Source organism: Aethalodelphis obliquidens, unplaced genomic scaffold, assembly GCF_003676395.1.
Source record: "Aethalodelphis obliquidens isolate GAN/ISIS:26980383/991018 unplaced genomic scaffold, ASM367639v1 scaffold6, whole genome shotgun sequence".
Classification (NCBI taxonomy): Eukaryota; Metazoa; Chordata; class Mammalia; order Artiodactyla; family Delphinidae; genus Aethalodelphis; species Aethalodelphis obliquidens.
The window spans coordinates 75469071-75488525 of record NW_020837950.1 but is presented as its reverse complement, the minus strand read 5'-3'; positions in this window follow the sequence as shown (position 1 = coordinate 75488525).

The following is a 19455-nucleotide window of genomic DNA, read 5'->3' as shown; positions in this document are numbered from 1 at the left end:
CCTCTCAGCCCCGGAAACCCTCACGCTACTTTTCGTCTCTGTCGTTTTGACGACTCTAGGGACATGATCTGAGTGCAGTCATACAGTGTGTGTCCTTTTCTATCTGGCTTATTTACTCAGCATAATGTTCTTGGGTTCGTCCATGTTGTAGCAGGTGTCTTTTGATGTCCCCGTAATTTTTTTTTCTTGTAAGTCAATGTTTACAAAGTGTAACGGACATAAAGAAAATTATATTTTTCCTTGACTGTAGCCCAGTGGATTCTCAGAAATGGAAGGCATTCATGTAATCAGTAGTTGGATCAAGGAGTAGAAATTTAAGAACACGTGAAGCCCCCTCTTCTGTTACCTTCCAGTCACTACCACCCCCAAAGTGAGCACTGTCCTAATTTCCAACTTTATCAGTTATTTTTGCCTCTTGTTATGCTTGATGCAAATAGTCACATAGTGGCCGGTTGGTGTTTGACTTCCTTCATAGGATTCCCTTCCTTTTCAAGGCTGAATAATAGTCCACTGTACGTATGTACCACACTTTGCTTATTCATTCATCTGACGATGGGCACCTCCACATCTTAGCTGCCGAACAAGCTGGCACAAATATCTCTTCAGGACCCTGCTTTCAAGTCTTTTGGGTAGAAGTAGAATTGCTGAATCATATGGAAATTCTTTTTTTAAATTTTTTTTTGTTGAAGTATAGTTGGTAGCTCCGTTTTTAATGTTTTGAGGGACAGCCACATTGTTTTCCACAGCTGCTGCACCATTTCACATTCCTGTTAACAGTGCACAAGGGTTCCAGGTTCCCGGCATCCTCTCCAAGCTATTAGGTGTTTTAATTTGCCCTAGGCCCATGCCCCACCCTCCAGCTCCGTAGTAGCGTTGAAAATTGACAGCCCAGATTCATGGTGAAAACCAACAACCCAGCGCCACTGGAGGGATCAGAATGGAGCCGAGTGTCCCCAGAAACTTGTCATTATTTGACCTGTCCGGTGGTTTCCTGGAAGACCCCCGCTTGCAAGGCTGTCTGTATTTGACTTGGTGCGGAGCCCCCCCATAAAAGGATGAACCAGATGAACCAAACGGTAAACAAAAGTGAGAGTGACTCTACCATAGGAGGCAAAAGAGGCTTCAGGACAAATACGGTTACAAGAGACAGAGAAGAGCATTTGATAATGATGGCAGGCGAATCCGTCAGGAAGATGTAACCGTTATAAAGTATATGCGTCTCACAATAGAGTCCCACAGCGCGTGAAGCAAACCAGACAAATGAAGGGTGAAATGGGCAGTTCAACAATAATCACTGGGGACTGTCAACTTTCAACAGCCTGTTTTCAATGACGGATAAAGCAACAAGACAGCAGATCAAAAGGAAACAGAGGACGTGAGCTACTCTGCAGACCCAGGGTAGACTCGGCCCAGCAGCCGTGCTCTTCAGCGCACGGAGCATCTCCAGAGTAGACCACGTGACAAGACGTCTCAGCAAACGTAAAATGATGGAAATCAGGCAAGATATGTTCTCTCACCACAACGGAATGAAATTAAAAATCAGTAACAGGAGGACATTTGGGAAATTAAAAAATACATTGAAATTAAACCTTGTACTCCTTAGTAACCAATGGGTCAAAGAAAAAAATCACATTATAATTTAGAAAATACTTTTGAGATAAATGAAAATGAAAACACAATATATGGAAACTTATGGGATGAAGCAAAGCAGTACTTAGAAGGAAATAAATAAGGTCTCAAAGCAGTAACTTAACCATCCACCTAAAGAAACTAGAAAAAGGAGAGCAAACTAATTCCGAATCAAGGAGAAGGAAGTAATAAATATTAGAGCAGAAATGCATGAAACGGAGAATTTCAAAAATTGAGAGAAATCGATGAAAACAAAAGATGGTTCTTTGAAACGATCAAGAAAATTGACCAGCTAGACCAAGAAAAAAAAAGAGGAGATTCAAATTACTAAAATCATCAGTGAAATAGGAGACATTATTAATGACCTTACTGACATAAAAAAGAATTATAAGAGAATCCTATGAACAAAAGTACGTGAATATAACCTACATGAAATGCATAAATTCCTAGAAAGTCACAAACTACCAATGCTGACGGAAGAAGAAATAGAAAATCTGAATAGATCTATAATAAAGAGATTGTGGTAAGTTATAAAAGATAACTTACCATAAAGAAAAGTCCAGGACCATATGGCTTCACCGGTGAGTTTCACAAAATATTTAAAGGAGAATTAACACCAATCCTTCTCTAAATCTTCCGAAAAAATAGAAGAGGGAACACTTCCCAACTCATTCTACAAGGCTAGTATTACCCTGATACCAAAACTAGGTAAAGCCATTGCAAGAAAAGAAAAAGGAAAGCTTTCCCCCTAAAATTAGGAACAAGACAAGGTTGCCCCCTCCTGTTACTTCTATTCAACATTGTGTTGGAGGTTCTAGCCAGGAAAATTAGGCAAGAAAATGAAACAAAAGGCAACCAGTTGACAAAGTAGAAGTAAAACTATCTCTGTTTGCGGATGACATGATTTTGTATACAAAGTCAAAAGAAATCCGTACAAAAAATATTGGAGCTAATAAATGAGCTTAGCAAGGTTGCAGATATAAGATCAATACACAAAAATCAGTTGTATTTCTATACGCTAGCAAGAAATGACCTGAAAGTGAAATGAAGAAAACAATTCCATTCACAACAGCATCAAAAAGGATAAAAACCTTAGGAATCAATTTAAGCAAAGAAGTATAAGAGTCGTACACTGAAAACTACAGAACATTGTTGGAAGAAATTAAAGAAGACGTACAGACATCTCACATTCGTTGATTGGGAGAGTTAGTATTGTTGAGATGGAAACATTCCCCAAATTCATCTACATATTCATTACGATCCCTATCAAAATTCCAACCTCTCTTTTTTCCCCTCCAGAAATGGAAAGGCTGATCTTAAAACGCATATGGATTTGCATAGGGCCCCAGATAACCAAAATAACCTTATAAAAGAGGCACTAAGTGGGAGAACTCACACTTACCAATTTCAAAAATTATTACAAAGCTACAGGAATCAAGACAGTGTGTCACTGGCATGAGAATAGACATAGAAGCCAATGGAACATTATTGATAGTTCAGAAATGAACCCTCACATTTATGGTCAATTGATCTTTGTTTGACAAGGTTGCCAAAACCACGTGCTAGAGGAAAGAACAGTGTCTTCACAGATGGTGCCGAGACAAATGGACGTCCACATGCAGAAGAGAGAACTTGGTTCCCACCTCACACCGTATACAAAAATTAGGTCAAAACAGATCAAAGACCCAAACGTAAAACTAAAACTATAAAACTATAAAAGGAATCTTAGGTATAAATTTTGTGACCGTGGACTTAAGCAATGATGTCTTAGCTTTGACACCTGAAGCACAAACAAACAAAGGAAAAATAAATTATGCTTCATCAAAATGAAAAACCTTTGTTCTTCAAAAGACACCATCATCAAGAAAAGACAGTCAAGGACTTCCCTGGTGGCACAGTGGTTAAGAATCCACCTGCCAATGCAGGGGACACGGGTTTGAGCCCTGGTCCAGGAAGATCCCACATGCCGAGGAGCAACTAAGCCCGTGCGCCACAACTACTGAGCCCACATGCCACAACTACTGAAGCCCGTGCGCCTACAGCCCGTGCTGCACAACAAGAGAAGCCACTGCAATGAGAAGCCTGCACACGGCAACGAAGAGTAGCCCCCACTCACTGCAACTAGAGAAAGCCCACGCACAGCAACGAAGACCCAACGTAGCCAAAAACAAATACATAAAATAAATAAATTTATTTTTTTAAAAAAAGAAGAAAAGACAGTCAAAACAATCGGTGACTCCTGTGTGCCAGGCACAGTCCTCAGCACCAGATACGTCAAGGGGTAGAGCAAAGATGCCAGCCCGAGTGGAGCCTGGTATTCAAGATGAGATGCAAAGGAGAAAAAACAGAGAGGAAACCAGACACGCACACGGGTTCACAATAAACTGCTGGTATTTCCAGAGAGAAGAAGACACAGGGAAATTTGTCTCAAAGATACAGCATAGTAAGTTCCCTACGTACGAACAAGTTCTGTTCCAAGAGCGTGTTCATAAGTCCAATTTATTCGTACGTCCAGCAAAGTTAGCCCAGGTACCCAACTAACACAGTCGGCTATATAGTACTGCACTGTGATAGGTTTATACTTTTCACACATATAATACATAAAAACAAACGAAAAATAAAACATTTTTAACCTTACGGTACAGTACCTTGAAAAGCACAGCAGTACCAGCTACATCACTGCTGCTTTTACTCTTGCTTCCGGACATCCTGGCCCTGAAATAAAGATGCTTTACTACCGTACTCTGTACAGTACTGTACAGTAAAGTACACAAAACACAACCACTGGCAGAGACTGCACACACGACAATGTATGCAGACACATGACTAACTTGCGTGATTGGACATGGGAACACACGTTCGCATCTTTGAAAGTTCACAACTTGAAGGTCGGTATGTAGGGGACTTAGTGTAGAAGAAAACGCCCCTTCAGCGAAGGAAGTTCCGGACGGGCAGATTCACACAGTGGTACCGCCGGGAGTAACCGAGAGTCTGGACATCTCAGGGGTGGGGGGGTTGGTGGATACGTGGACCCCGAGGAGAAGGAACCCAATAGACCCACGAGCAACAGTCCTGGGGGAAGGCCCGACTGCCTGCACCGCCCCTGCAGAGTGTTCTGGAAGACGCAGCCGTGGGGCTTTGGATTCAGGGCAGGAAGCCTTGGGGGCTCCCGTGAGCACTCAGACCACCAGCGCTGCAGGGACCACGCGCCTCAGAAGGGTCTGGAAGGAGCCCCGCGCCAGCAGGGCTGGCAGCACCCAGGGCCCCGCGTGGGGTCTGCTCTGGTTATCGGCCGGCGCTTAACCGGCCAGCCGGGGACCGAGTGCCTGGAAACCACCGCCCTGTTTTGCCCACAAACCTGCACGTGGACAGGGCTCAGTGGGCAGCTGGTCCCTGCTCCTCTTGGTGTCACTGGGTGGCTGGAAGTCCTCCAGAGGCCCTTGCGCTCACTGCCAGGGGTTTCGTGCTGGGCTGGGACCTTGGCGGGGCCTGGAGCCCCGGCACGTGGCTTCTGCGTGCGCCGCGCTTCCTCTAGGCGTGGTGGCTGCTTCCCGGGCAGGTGCCCTGGGCACACGAGCCAGGAGGAAGCTGCATGGCCGTTCCCGACCTGCCCTCGTGCGTCGTGGAGCCACAGCCCCGGGTCACGGGCCAGGCAGCGGACGCCCCCTCTCACGGGGAGTGGCGCCGTTCTAGAAGGCGTGTGGCCCGAGGGCTTGTGGGCATTCGGGGCTACGAGCTGCCCTTGGGTCTTGCTGTGGCCGCAGCTCTCGGGAGCTTCCAGGTCCCTGCGGGGACGCACCAGTTACAGGGTCACGCACCCAAGGGCCAAAGCGTGGCGTGCTGAAGAGGATCAAGTGCCCCAGGTTTCTTGCAGACCCCGGTCCCAATGCAACCCACCCATCAGAGGTGGGCTCCAGAGGTGACGCTGAGTCGCCAGCTGAGCAGCGTCGAGCAGGGAAGCGGCTGCAGGGCAGCCAGAGGTCGGGCGCTCAGAGAGCAGGTGAGAGCCTTGTAGGACGTTTACCCGGGGGGGCGGGGCTGAGATACAGACGAGGGCTGGGACCCCACGCCATGCTCCCTCCATGCCCAAGCCCACGACAAGGGTGCCCAGTGTGAGCTCCCACCCAGCAGGATATGGGGCGGGTTGAGGCTGTGCTTCCCCGTCTGCTCTGGGTCTCGGCCACGAGTGCAGACAGACAGTGCTGAATGGTCGCACACGGGAAGGACCGGGGGGCGGGGGCAGGAGGGTCCTCACTGCTCTCACCCAACACCCGGCCCGATGGCCTCTTCCCGGGCTGTGTGCTCCGCTGCCTCTTACACCCTCTCTGGGACCCTGTCTAGCAGAGCTCGGCCTTGGGAAGGGCTCTGAGATCTGCAGGGACAGCCTGGGGGTCGGGGGAGGGGTGCACTGGCTGGAGTGGGCAGCAGGGGACGGTGCTTGAATGTCTGTACAGTGCAGAGGGGATGCTGAACCCACGGGCAGGACCCCAACACACACTCCCGAGGGGGTTTGGGCCAGGGCAGGTGGAGGGGGCAGGCCCCCAGGACAGCAGCCCCTGCCTCTGGGCCTGGGCGCCCAGCACCAGGGTGGTGGCCCTGGGCTTCTGGGCTCTGACGGGGCGGCAGACGCTCCGCGCCCGGGGGTGAGCTGGGCTGAGGGATCCCCGAGCCAGAGTTGCCTCGGTGTCTCTGCAGAGTGTGGGGTGTGACCAGCTCCCTGATGGCCCTCCAGCCCCTCTGGCTCCCGGTGCTTTCCCACAGAGGCAACCCCTGTCCTCATGACCCCACAGGCCAGTGCAGCGGCCGTGCAGGAATGGAGCTCCGTGCAAGCCCTGAGTCAGAGGCCCTCCCTGGTGGCCAGGCTGGCCGTGGATCCTGGGGAGTTTTGGAATTTGGGGATTTACGCTTTAATTTTCACATTTTCTTCCTTCCCCTGGATTTTCCTCTGTTGCTGTCCACGGGGCTGTGAAGTCATCTGCTATATCTGAACCTGGAAGCTGAGTTCTGATGGGCTCAGGGAGCTGAGTCTCCACAGGAAAAGCATCTTTCCTTGGAAGGACATGTGGTGGGGAGAGGGGCAGCTTTGGAGAGAGCCAGCGGAGGGGTGCTCCCAGCAGAGGGGTGCTCTCAGCAGAGGGGTGCTCCCGGCAGAGGGGTGCTCCCAGCAGAGGGGTGCTCTCAGCAGAGGGGTGTTCCCAGCAGAGGGGTGCTCCCAGCAGAGGGGTGCTCCCAGCGGAGGGGTGCTCCCAGCAGAGGGTGTGCTCTCAGCAGAGGGGTGCTCCTAGCAGAGGGGTGCTCTCAGCAGAGGGGTGCTCCCGGCAGAGGGGTGTTCCCGGCAGAGGGGTGCTCCCGGCAGAGGGGTGCTCCCGGCAGAGGGGTGCTCTCAGCAGAGGGGTGCTCCCAGCAGAGGGGTGCTCTCAGCAGAGGGGTGCTCCCAGCAGAGGGGTGCTCCCAGCAGAGGGGTGCTCCCAGCAGAGGGGTGCTCTCAGCAGAGGGTGTGCTCCCAACAGAGGGACGCTCCCAGCAGAGGGGTGCTCTCAGCAGAGGGGTGCTCCCAGCAGAGGGGTGCTCTCAGCAGAGGGGTGCTCCCAGCAGAGGGTTGCTCTCAGCAGAGGGGTGCTCCTAGCAGAGGGGTGCTCCCAGCAGAGGGGTGCTCCTAGCAGAGGGGTGCTCTCTGGCCAAGCAGGGGGCCCCAGGAGACGCCTCGCTCCTGGGGCAGAGAGCACCTGCATCGACGCCTCCCCCCTCGTCTGCCGGTTCACAGGACTCACAGTCGGTTACAGGCTGGGGAGGGGTGGGGCGTAGAGGGGGAGGCACAGCCTGTTGCTGCTGAAAGCCTGGGCGTGTCCCGCTGTCCGGGGTGCCCCAGCCCCAGGGCATCTGCCTCAGCGCTCCCTGTGCCGCAGCCTCACCTGGTCCACACCACCCCCTGATCCTGTCAGCAAGGAGACAGAGCCATGGGGAAGGGGCTGGCTGAGGCTGCAGACGGCGGGCAAACCCTCGGGCTGGGCTCTTCTGCGGAGCAGAGCCGGCCCAGCACCGGGGGAGGGAGGCGGGGGGCCGAGGTGTGCGGGTGAAGAATCCGCGGGCCGCAGGCCTCAGTGTCTGGCGGGACAGGGGCTGCCGGGCTCTGCTTCTCTCCACCCGCGCCGGGGCACGGGGCGGCACACGCGTACACACCCCACGCACAGCCCTGCGCCCCCGTGATCGCAGCCCGCGTCCCAGGCTGACCCTGCAGCTGTTTTCGAGGACGCACCTGCCCCACGCCCCCTCGCCCCTGTCACTTTGCTGGGGTAGCTGTCCTGAGATGGGTCCACCCGTCTGTCCAGTGGGGAGAGACCACACTGCAGCTCAGGGACCTGGCCCTTCTCCCCAGAGCCCCTGCAGTGCCAGCGGCCCTGGCCTCAGGGCCGGCACGTGAGGCTGTGACACCCTTGGTGGCCTCACTCGCTGTGGCCCTCAGCATTGCTGGGGGGTCCTGGGGGGAAGCGACAGCTAGGGCTCCCCATCGTGGGGGAGACACACCGCCTGGGCTTTGAGCACAGCAGGCGGGGCTACTGGAGGGCAAGGAACCCTCCCCAAGCCGTGCCCCCGGCCTCCATCCACCCCTCCCTCAAGGTGGGGAACGGCCCCTCCGGGGGTCTGTGTTGCAGCGTCCAGACCTGTCCTGCCTAGTCAGGGTGTCAGGTTCAACCAGAGGGAGCCCGGTCAAGGGCCCGCCTTCAGACGGGGGGCATCACCGGAGGAGCCAGCCCCAGGATGGGGGCCCCCGGACCAGCCCTGCTGGGGAGGGGTCGCCAGGGCGGAGTGCGAGAGCACCGGGCTCTGCCCCTTTCCCCCTGCCCAGGCGGCCTCCCCGCTTCGCCCCACAAGCCTGGCGAGGCCGGCACCCCGAGGACCGGGGGAGGCCTCCCTCCCCCTCGGGACCCACTTCCCAGCCTAGAAATTCTGAGCCCACAGCCTTGCGGCCAGACGCCCTGGCTCCAGCCTCGCGGTGGCCTGCTTTCTGCCGGGCGCGGTGGAAATGTGGGTCAGCGTCAGCTCACGTGGCCGGGGGCCAGAGCCACTGGTAGGAAACACATGCGGCGCAGCCCTGGCTGTCGGCGGGGCCCCTGCCCCGTGCATTCCTGCTGCCGCTGCTCAGACTGGGTCAGGCTGGCCCGCTGCCAGAAGAAGGTGCTGCACCCCGCCCTGGGGCCCACTCCTCCCCCAGGGGCACCTGACAGGGCCTGCCTGCCCCGTGGGTGCCCCTACCGCCTCTGCAGGGGGTCCGCAGCACCTCCCAGAGTGCTCGGCCCCCCTGAGCAGCCCACAGGGCCCCGATCCTCCAAAGAGCTCTGCTCGCGGGGAGAGGAGCACCCCAACTGGGGAGGGCGCCCCTGGCGCGGCACCTGCTGCGGCCCCTACAGACCGCAGAGAGCAGAGCAGTGGGGGGCTCAGAGGACCCCGCGCACCTTGTGCGATGCCCCCCTCCTTCTGGGACTTCCCAGAGGACATCTTGCAAATGTGGAAAGTGGGCCTTGTTCTTAGTGATTTAAAGCATCAGCTGTCCCCCCAGCCACAGAGAAGGAGAGGAATGGGCGGGAGACCAGCAGCCGCTCATCGGCTGGGGGTGCACAGAGCCCGCCTCGGTCGGGTGACGGGACGGGGGTGGGGACGAACGTCCAGCCTCTGCTGAGCCAGCGTGCTCCCCGGGCTTCCACAGGCAGACCACGAGCCCTTGCCCCGCGCCACCCCGACTGCAGAGACACTTGTGAAGAAAACGTTTGTTTCTGAACTGACTTTCGGCTTACAGAAAAGTTGCTGGAACAGTCGAGTTGCTTGTCCCGTCCACCGTTAAAGCTTCAAGTGCCCCAGAGAGCGGTCAGGACAGGAACGCTAACGCTAACACCTGTCGCTAGCCAAGCCGCAGACCCGCCCAAACGGCAGCAGCCTTCTGCTGGCGTCCCTCCGTGCAGGACCCCCTCCCGGACCCTGCGCTGCCCTGTGGACCCGTGAGTCCTGGGCGGTTTGAAGGGTGTGATCAGGCGTCGGAGGCTGGCTTGGGCAGCAGTCCCGTGGGGGCGGCAGGGCGGTCGTCCCCCTCAGGGGTCAGGTCGGGATGCTAATGTGTAGGTCCCTGTGTTCAGGCCGGGGCGAGAGTCCCCAGGGGTCGGCACCTGGGCCCCAAGCTGCTAGGGTGAGGCCCCCAGCCAGGCACAGGCCCTGCGGGTGCAGATGGGATTTGTGGGGAGACGGTGGCTCTGGCCAACCTTCCCCAGGTCCTCTGCAGAGCGACCCTGTCCTGTCTCCGCTCTCCTGGCTCCCCCTGTCCTGGGGGTCCTGCCTTCTGTGGGCGAGGGGCTGGCAACCAGACCCCTGATGTCCTAGACGTCCTGACCGCAGTGGGCCTGGGAGGGTGCCAAGCGGTGTGGGCTTTGGCTCGGCCCCTCGTCAGCTGTCTGGGGGGCAGCCCACCCTGGGGGACGCAGTGCAGGGAAGTGGGTACACCTGGGTCCCGCAGGGCCTGGCGGGGGCTGTCCACCACTCCCCTCTTAAGGCAGTAAGTTTCCCCTTTGCCGTGGTGATCTGAGCTGGGCTCCTGTGACTGATGTGAGAGGGGCCGATTCGGGGAGTTCTTGGCACCCTGGCCTCTTAGGAGGCTTGTGGAGGCTGGAGGCTGCCCGCCCTCCCACCGACGTTTCCCCTTCACCCCCAGTGGGCCTGGCAGCTGCAACCAGAGGGAGCCCAGGGGACGTGCCCAGGGAAGGAGCGGCCTCTCCCACTTCCCTATTGGGCCACGCCCGCAGGAGGCCGTGGGGAGCCTTTACTCACCAGCCATGCACCTCCAGGGAGGTTCTGTGCCTCTCAGGGCCTTGCCTCTCCCCGTCTGAGCACAGGGTCTGCAAGGCACTGAAGGGCTGCGGGGCTCTGTCTTGATCTCTCACGTCTGCCGCTGTACTGGGCAAACCCGCAGGTGTCCAACAGGGTCGCCGACTGAAAGCATGGAGGCGGGTGTGGCAGCAGCACAGCGGGCGCCAGGCAGGGGCTCGCAGAAGCTGCTGCTGTGATCGTGGCCGCAGCAGCCCCGGCGCCCTCCTCACCCTCCCAGACCCTCGCAGGCGGGGAAGGTTTCGTGCCTGCTGTCAGAACGAACATGTTACTTCAAGAGAGAAAATACTAAGGAGGGCTGCAGTTCTCATCGGCAGCCCTGGAAGTGGAGGACTGTGAAACGTCATCCATGGGTCTCAGAGGGAGGAGGACACCCCGCAGCGTGGCACACTAGCCCAGAAGTAGTGGCTGTGAGCGTGGCATCCACACGTCCCACCCAAGGAGAGTTCCAGAAACAGATCAGCACTGACCATGGATCAGAATAGAGGGTACAAGCTGCTGTCCAGACGCGGCTGAGCACAGGAAGCAGGTTGGGCACGGAGGCTGACGTAAGCATTGGACGCGCTGACACACGCGTTCGATGAGCAAGCAGGTGTTAGGAAGCCGTAAACATACGCGCCAGATAACACAGGAGCTAAACACATAAAGCCAACTGAAAGGTAAAACAAGGACTGTGGATGCAGACATGGGACTTCTCCCTGGACCTCTTCACAGTTAGGTCTCGTGGCAACTGGAAAACAAGCAGATGTGGGTGTAGATACGGATCTCCATGTTCCTCAGAGAGAAAACGCTGTACTTTCTATGAGGCCGTGACGTGGGCTCACCCACAAAGGAAACCTCAATGAGCAAAAACTAGGTTAACAAACATGATCTTATTATAATCCAACAAAATTTAAAATAAATTTTAAAAGGTGTCACGCACATAGCCCCAATCTTGACCACTCAGAAACTAAGAAAGACATTCCTAGGTAACACTTATAAAAGTGGGAAGTCAAATCTGAACACGCAGGCTCTCTGGAAAGCTCAGGCGCTCCAAGGAAAGAATAACGGGGATTTCGCGCCCATCTTAGGAAATGAGAATGAGAGCAGTAAGGTACAGTTTAGGAAGTAGAGCGAGGAAATTATGAAGGTAAAACCAGAAATTAGTTGAGTAGACAACAAATAAGAAAAAAAGAGAAATGAGAAAAGTGTTTTTCTCTAAAAGAAAATAAAATGGAGCTGCCTGGCCCTGCCCAAAAGCCCGACGAAGGAATGGCAGTCGATTTAGAATTTACGTATGAAATTTAGAAACCCGCCTATAATTAGGAACGAGGAAGGAGACTCAGGGACAGAAAAGGTGGGAAGGATGACACACACCACAACTTTCAAATCTGGGACAACTGTTCCGAAACCTGAAGCAAACTGGTAATTTTCGAGTGGATGCAAATCACCAAAATGACCTAAAATAGGGAAAACATGAACAGACGAGTGCAAGAGCCTGGGAAGGTGATGTAAAAGGAGCAAACAGGGAGACGCACCCGGGACAGATGTTCCCAGCTGAGTAAGCTCTACCTCAGGTTACAAGCAAAGTTATTCCAGTGTTAGTTTCACTTTTCCGAGACACATAAAAAGATGGAAAACTCTGTAATTCACCTCATGAAACCAGGATAACTTAATACAAAAACCTTATGTAGTACAGAAAAAGAAAACTATAGACAAATATTACTTCCAAATGAAGACGAGGGAAATATCTAAGTAAGAGAGTAGCAGAGAGAACCCAGTAAGAAGTCTGCAGAGCTATGTACTACGACTGGTCTAGGCCAGGCTTCCAAGGGTGGCTCAGTGATTCACCTAAATAATTTAATGGACAAATTAGCACAGAAAACTCATAAAACCAAATCAATAAGTGCTGAAATGTGACAAAATTCAGCAGTTATTAGCAGCAACAACGTTAATAAAAATAGAAGGAGAAAGTGAAGGCTTTGCCCACAACAGAAGCAAGACCACGCTGCGTGGAAAACCCGAAACTGCCTCAAATGCAGGAGAGGCAGCGGTGCCCCCTTGTCTGTTGTAATTCAACATTTTCTCGGAGGTTCTAGCAAATGCAACAAGAGAAGAAAAATAAATGACATCAGCCTTAGAAACAATAGATGAAATGTTTAGCGCGATGACGCGTTTATAAGCCCAACGCCCCCCCGCATCCCCGAGCTTAAAAAATTAAAAATGAGCAAGAGGACGACACCAGAGAAACGCACAAAAGCCGGTAACTTCTCGAGCGACGAGCACCTGGAAGCCAAGGCAGCAGAGGTGCCGTTCAAAGCGGCAGCCGTGGTCAAGCGGCCCCAAGAGTACAGGCGACGGGAACGGCCAAAGGCGCTCACAGCGCTCACCCCGATGGCCGCTCCGCTCGCGCAGGCCCAGGAACCGGCCCCTCCGCCGTGCCTCCGCACTGGCCTCCGGGGCTGCCTTCCGGGCTGCGGGAGGAAGCAGCCGCCGCCTCTTCCGAGGCCACATCTGCGAGGTCCACGTCAGCCCGTCTGCTTCGCGTGGTCACTGCTCGGCCAGGCCTCGCCGGGCTGCCAGGGGCCCGGGTGCAGCCTCGCCGTGTGCGTGGTGAGGGCACGATGCCGCGGAGGGGCACCCAGCGTGGCAAGCAGCAGTCCCCCCACGAGAGCAAAACGGCAGGAGCAGAGGCACACCCGCTGAGTGCAGAGCAAGCAAGACCTAAACAGATGGAAGAGCTCCAGGCTCTCGGAGGCCCTGAAACCCACACGCAGCAGGTGCACACGCTCCCGGTGGGATCCCAGCTTCTCCCGCGATGGACACTTACAGTCGCCGTGGAGGGCACACGTGGAACACATGGAGGGATGGAGGCCGAGGGGCAGCGGCCCTGGGCCAGATCCAGCCGAGGGACCTTGGGCGGCCACTGCGCCTCCAGAGCCCGGGCTCCAGGCTGTCGAGGGGGCTGTGGCGGTGGGCTGTTCCGCGTGAAGTGTGGGGACCCGCGAGAGCACATGGCGCCTGCCAAGCGCTGGGCGAAGGTCAGCTCGTCTTGGTGGCGGTATTTGCACGACTCAGAACATACCTACCACCACGGAAGCCCCGTCCGTGCGCTAGTGAGACGCAGAGTAAGTCGTCTGCTGCCCAGAATAGAGCCCGGAATCGGCTTCTGGAATATGTGAGTAAAACCGGATAGACAGGCGGTGCAGAAGACGGTGGTTTGATCAAGTCATAAAGAACCTCTTGGTGAAGTAGCCCAGAGCGGTCCTGCAGTGACAGGGCTGGGGCTCGGCTGGGGTGCTGAAGGGGCCCCGATGAGGGGCCGCCGGAGGAGGTGTGGCCTCAGAAAAACCAGCCCCGGCGCGGAGGACGAGGCTCTGGGGGGCGAGGCTCTGGGGGGCGCGGCTCTGGGGGGCGAGGCTCTGGGGGGGTGAGGCTCTGGGGGGACGAAGCTCTGGGGGGACGAGGCTCTGGGGACGAGGCTCTGGGGAGGACGAGGCTCTGGGGGGCGAGGCTCTGGGGGGCGAGGCTCTGGGAGGGCGAGGCTCTGGGAGGGCGAGGCTCTGGGGGGCGAGGCTCTGGGGGGCGCGCTGCCTCAGCACCCCGGGACCCGCCCCTCCCAAGACATCTCACTGGTCTGCGGAGAACGTGTAGCCACGAGCTAACTGCGGGGCAGTGGGCTTCCTGCTGGGCCCGGGGCTGACAGCTGCTCCCCACAGCCCCCCCAGCAGGAAACACGGGGCCCCACGGCTGCGGGCCGGGTGTGGACGCCCCTCCCGCCACTGCCCTGCTCCAGGCAGCCCTGTGGGGAGGACAGACAGGGCCCAGGTACGGGGGGGAGCAGGCCTGGGCCCCACAGTCCAGGCAGAGTATGGGATGACCTCGCAAAACCACAAGGGAGGACGGAGGCCCTAAAAGAAAAGAGGAGGCGCCCTGACGGGCAGAAGGGCAGAGGGCTCACACAGCCTCGGGGGAAGCCACCCTCCACGCCGTCCTCACGGAAGGGGGGCCACACTCGGGACGCAGCGCGGCTTCCTGCCGGCCCATCACGGGCCCCGCCATTGCCCCCGAAGACAGATGGAGGAAGCACGCTGGATTTTCTAAAAACGAGACCTTTCCTGAGATATAATTCACATGACATAAATTCACCCTTTTAAAGGGTGCAATTCAGTGGTTTTTAGTTTCTTCACAAGGTTGTGCAACCGTCACCTCTAATTCCAGAACATTCCGCCACTCCCCAGAGAAACCCTGTGCCCATTAGCAGTCACCCGTTCCCTCCAGCTGCCCCCGGAGTCCACCTCTGCCTCTTGGAATCTGTCTGTGCTGGGCGTCTGCACGCAAGGAACCTGCAGGTGTGGCCTTCAGGAGCCGCCCCTTGACGTCACATCACGTCTTCAAGGTTCATCCCTGTTCCTACGCGTGTGAGGACTGGCTTCCTTCTGGGGGCTGAACAGTCCTCCCTGTGTGGATGGAACATGTCTTGTTTATCGCTTCATCCATCGACGCCGCTGGGCTGTTTCCCCGTTCCAGCTGCTGTGAACACCCGTGTGAACATCTGTGTACTAGGGTGCACATCTGCTTGTGTGGACAGGTGTTCAGACTCTCTCGGGTTTGTGCCGGGGAGTGGAACTGGTGGGCTGGGTGGCGACCGTCTAACCTTCTCAAGGGCCCACCTGGGCCCCCAGAGGCCGCTTCCAGGTGGGCGTGAAGCCCTGACTCGCAGATCTGCTTTCCTCGATGACCACAGACGCTGAGTATCTCTTCACGTGCTTGTCGGCATTCGTATCAATGAGCAGGAACCCGTGCGCATGTGTGTTTCGCCCGCTCTCCCTCTCAGCTGTTCATCGTTTGACTGTTGACTTGTAGGAGGTTGTTAGCACGTCGGTTTATAACTGCCTCACCCTGGGGTGACAAACATTGCCTCTGTCCAGAAATAGTCACAGGACCTCTTGAGCCCAGCTCGAAGGGGGCGCAGGGCACGTTTTAGGGGTGTCGACTGGGTTAGAGCCCAGGAAGGGGGTCGCCTGCCCCCCCCCCCCCGGGTGGAGAAGCTGCCGCGCCGCCCGAGTCCCTTGTGTATCAGGTCCACCTGCTCTCTGGGCCGGGAATGGGCGTTAACATCTGGCAGAGTCCCCACTGCCCGGTCCCTCCAGATTCTTCTCATCTCACTCTGCTTTCCAGCAACTGAGAAGTTCTTTGGTGACCTCAATGGCCCGAGTCCCGTTTCAGATGAGCTCAGGGTGAAATGTCATCTCGGGGATGCTGGGACTCCCCACCTCGGGCAGTGTGGGTGCGGGTGGAGGGTGGCCGGCCGCCTTCTGGGGCTTTTCCACGGAGACCGGGCGCGATGGTTTTTTTTTTTGCGGTACACGGGCCTCTCACCGCTGTGGCCTCTCCCGTTGCGGAGCACAGGCTCTGGACGCGCAGGCCCAGTGGCCATGGCTCACGGGCCCAGCCACTCTGCGGCATGTGGGATCCTCCTGGACCGGGGCACGAACCCATGTCCCCTGCAACGGCAGGCGGACTCTCAACCACTGGGCACGAAGTTTGAGCTTAGACCATCGACAGCGTAAGCGCCGTGCGCTCCTTATCATCTCTCCTAACTGGAAGCTGCCCTGCTTTCTGAGCGCTGGTTCTGTGCACAGCCGCCCTCCTGAACTCACCTGTGGCTTCTGTGGTTCCTGCTTGTTCCAGGGCCGGCACGAAGTTGCAGGGGGGGGCCTGTGTGCGTGCGCGCGCGCGTGGTCTAGGGGACACGCGGACGGGGCATGGTGGGCTCTGGAGGCCAGGCCCGGTGAGGCCTGGGCCCGAGCTGTCATCACTGGCGAGGGGCCGCCAGGCTGGGGCCTCGTTCTGAGGAGAACTGCGTCTGTCTGCGCGTCTGTGCGTCTCTGCGTCTGTGCCGTCGTCCGTGCTGTCTGTGGCTGTTGCCGAGAGTGCCTGGCACTTGCGGGCACTGGGTGGGTGTCAGGATTTGGGTCACTAAGAGGAACTTGAGTCTCCCTTGGGGAAGCCAGGACACAGCCCAGCACCCACCACCCCAGGGCCCCCGCCGGCACCTGCCGGGTTCACCCTGCCCGGCCAGGCAGCCTGAGGTGCTCACCTGCAGGGATGGTGGCCTCAGAGAGGGTGGGGTGGCCGCAGTGGGGATCCTCACTCACCCAGATGCCTCCTCCGTAAGAGCCCCAGGCTGCCCACCACCCAGGCCCCCTCGAGGTGCCCCCTCCCCCTGTCACCACGGGTCCAGCGGGGCAGCTCCCACCTCTGAAGCCAGGCAGCCTTTCACAGGCTGGGGAGGCTCGGGGCTCAGCGGCCAGCAGGAGTGGGGTCCCCAGGCCCCAGGAGGCAGGGTAGCAGGAAGCAGCCTGGTCCCTGGCCCCACCTTGAGCTTTCCCGGGGCACCAGGTGGACTTGAAGGTCCGCCCCGGCCAGGGAGGGTCTGGGAGCAGCGCAGCGTGGGGACGGCCTGGGGGACGGCCTGGGGGGCGGCCAGGCCCCAGCGTGTGGTCTTGACGTCGGGTGATGGCGTCTCCCGCCAGAGTCCTCCTGCCCCAGTCCCTAGACCGGGGGCCACCAGGGCGACCCTGCTCTGCCCAGGGCCGGCACAAGGCCCTGAGTGGGAGGTGTCCCTCTCTGGTGTCACCGTGTCCCACCACGCCAGCCGGCGGGCAGCTCCCGACCTCAGCCATCCCTCAGGGTGCCTGCCTGAGGGCCGGTCCAGCCCAGCCTCTGGAACTAAAAGGGCCCAGCACAGGGTGGACTGGCACTGCCCACCCGCTTCTCCCGTGGAGGGCCCAGCCGCAGACCGCAGCGTGCCCACCAACGCCAGGCCCCAGCTCCCCTGGGCCGACCATGGGCCCACGTGGAGCTGCCACAGCTCTGCCAGGGCAGAGGGGCCAGTAGCCAAGGTCACCTGGCTAGAGTGTGACCCTGGCCAGTGTGTCACACAGCCACCACCCACCCCTCCGACTGCTGGGCGTCCCCATCCGTCCATTCACACTTGCCACCCAGGGTGACCTCGGTGGGAACCGCATCCCAGGGGCAGAGACCAACGATGAGGGTCCGCAGGTGACGAGAGGCCTGAGGCCTGGGACCCCCAGCAGGCACCTTGGCCCTGCACCCGGGTGGGGACCAGTCTGCCCAGCGGAGGGCCACTGGCTCAGCCAGGATGCCAGGGCCGCTGGCCTCCGGGGGGAGGGGGCACCTGTTGCCGACAGGGGTCCTGGAGTAAGAGGGGTCTCCTTCAGAGACAGACCCCAGCAGCGTTCACGGCAGCTCAGGATAGAAAGAGCCCCCCAGCAGCCCCGCCTCTGGGCCCAGTGCTTGGCCTAACTCTGCGGAGAGCAGGGGAGGGTCCCTCGACGGGGAGCAGGCCTGGCCTGGGGGGCTCTCGGCCATGGGGCAGAAGGGCTGGGGCAGCCCGTGAGGTGGGTGGGTGGAGCTCTGCCAGGAGCACAGGGGGTGCGCAAACTGACGCCCAGCCCTGCGTGTGGGGGTGAGAGCAGGTGGCTGGGCCACTGGTGGAGAGCGGTGGGGGGAGGGAGGGAGGGGCACTGTTGGCCAAGGTCAGCTGGGGGAGGGCCCGAGGGAGGCCCTGAAGGCCTGTAGGGTCATCACTGCTGGCCCAGGGCAGGTGGGCCCTGAGTGTCGGGCACAGCTGAGGGAGCAGCACAGACCTGCTAACCCCAGGCTCCCTGAACGGGGCCCCGGGGGGACGGCTGCAGCAGCCACACTCCCGGCTCCAGCTGGGGGCGCCCGGGGTCTGAGCTTGCCGGGCCCAGGGGTTCCATTCCAAAGAAAACCAGTGTCCACAGCGTGGCCTGGGGTAGGGGCAAGGGCCAGCCCCGTCCTCCCCACGGCCACCCGCGCACCCCTCTTCTCCTGTGAGTCCAGGGGGCCCAGGGCGGCTACTCCTCCGTGGTCGTCCCAGCCAAGCCAGATGGGCCCAAGGACTGTTTTTTTCCTCAGCAACTTCCAGGACCTTCCATCTGTCAAAACACTCACTGCTTTTATTGGAAAGCTGGTCCCCAGCCCTGAGCTCGGGCTGCCACCCCTGCCCTGCCCCCACCCGGGTACCAGGCCCCCAGGGGACGGTGCACTGGGCAGCCTGCCACAGCCCTGAGGCAGCAGTGACCACCCACTGCTCAGATGGGGACACCGAGACTCGCGGGAGGCGGGGGTGGACGTGGGCGGGTCTGGCTCCTGGAAATCCACGTGTCCCGAGAGCAGGACGGAGGTGGCCTCTCTCCCCAGCCTCGCGTCCCCAAGGGCCCAGCCTGGCCCTCACCAGAGGGACCTCCGCTGCCTGCCCTCTGCCCGCCCAGCCCCAGGCCTCCTGCCTGTGCCTGGGTGGGAGGGGACAGGACTAACTCCGGGCCCGCCCCCCCACCCAGCTGCAGCTCCACACCCAGGGGACAGGCCCAGCTCACACCGGATGGGACGCACCGGGGTCAGCTGTGGGCCAGGGGCAGGCGAGGGAGAGTGGCTGGGAAGAGCTACTTCCTGGAGCAGGGCCGCGGGGCAGGGGCAGGCTGCTCTCGAACGATCAGGGGCTGTGGGTGTGGGTTTGGAGGAAATGCCCTGGGACAGCCAGGAGACACAAGGCAGGTGGGGACCTCCAGTGTCCTGTGAGACTGGACATTTGCCGAAAACCATGCATTTCCTCCTCAAGGACGGGAAGGAGGGGGTCTGCCCCGCCCCCCCCCCCCCAGGCCCGAGGGCTCTGTGCTCTGGGCGCCACACGCCAGCTCTGACCCTGCTGTCGATTGGGGGCTGTTCTCCTCGTGGGACATCTTAGTTTCTGGACCCAGTTAGGACCGTCAGACACCAGCTGCCCTGGACCGAAGGCCTTTATCAGAGTGAGGAGGGAGTCTGTCCTCCCGAGTGGGGGCCTCCTGGGGGTGCACTTCTCTCCTGACCCCCGAGGGGCCCACCAGCCTCTTGATCTGGGCCCTGCCCTGGCCTCCACCCCTGGCA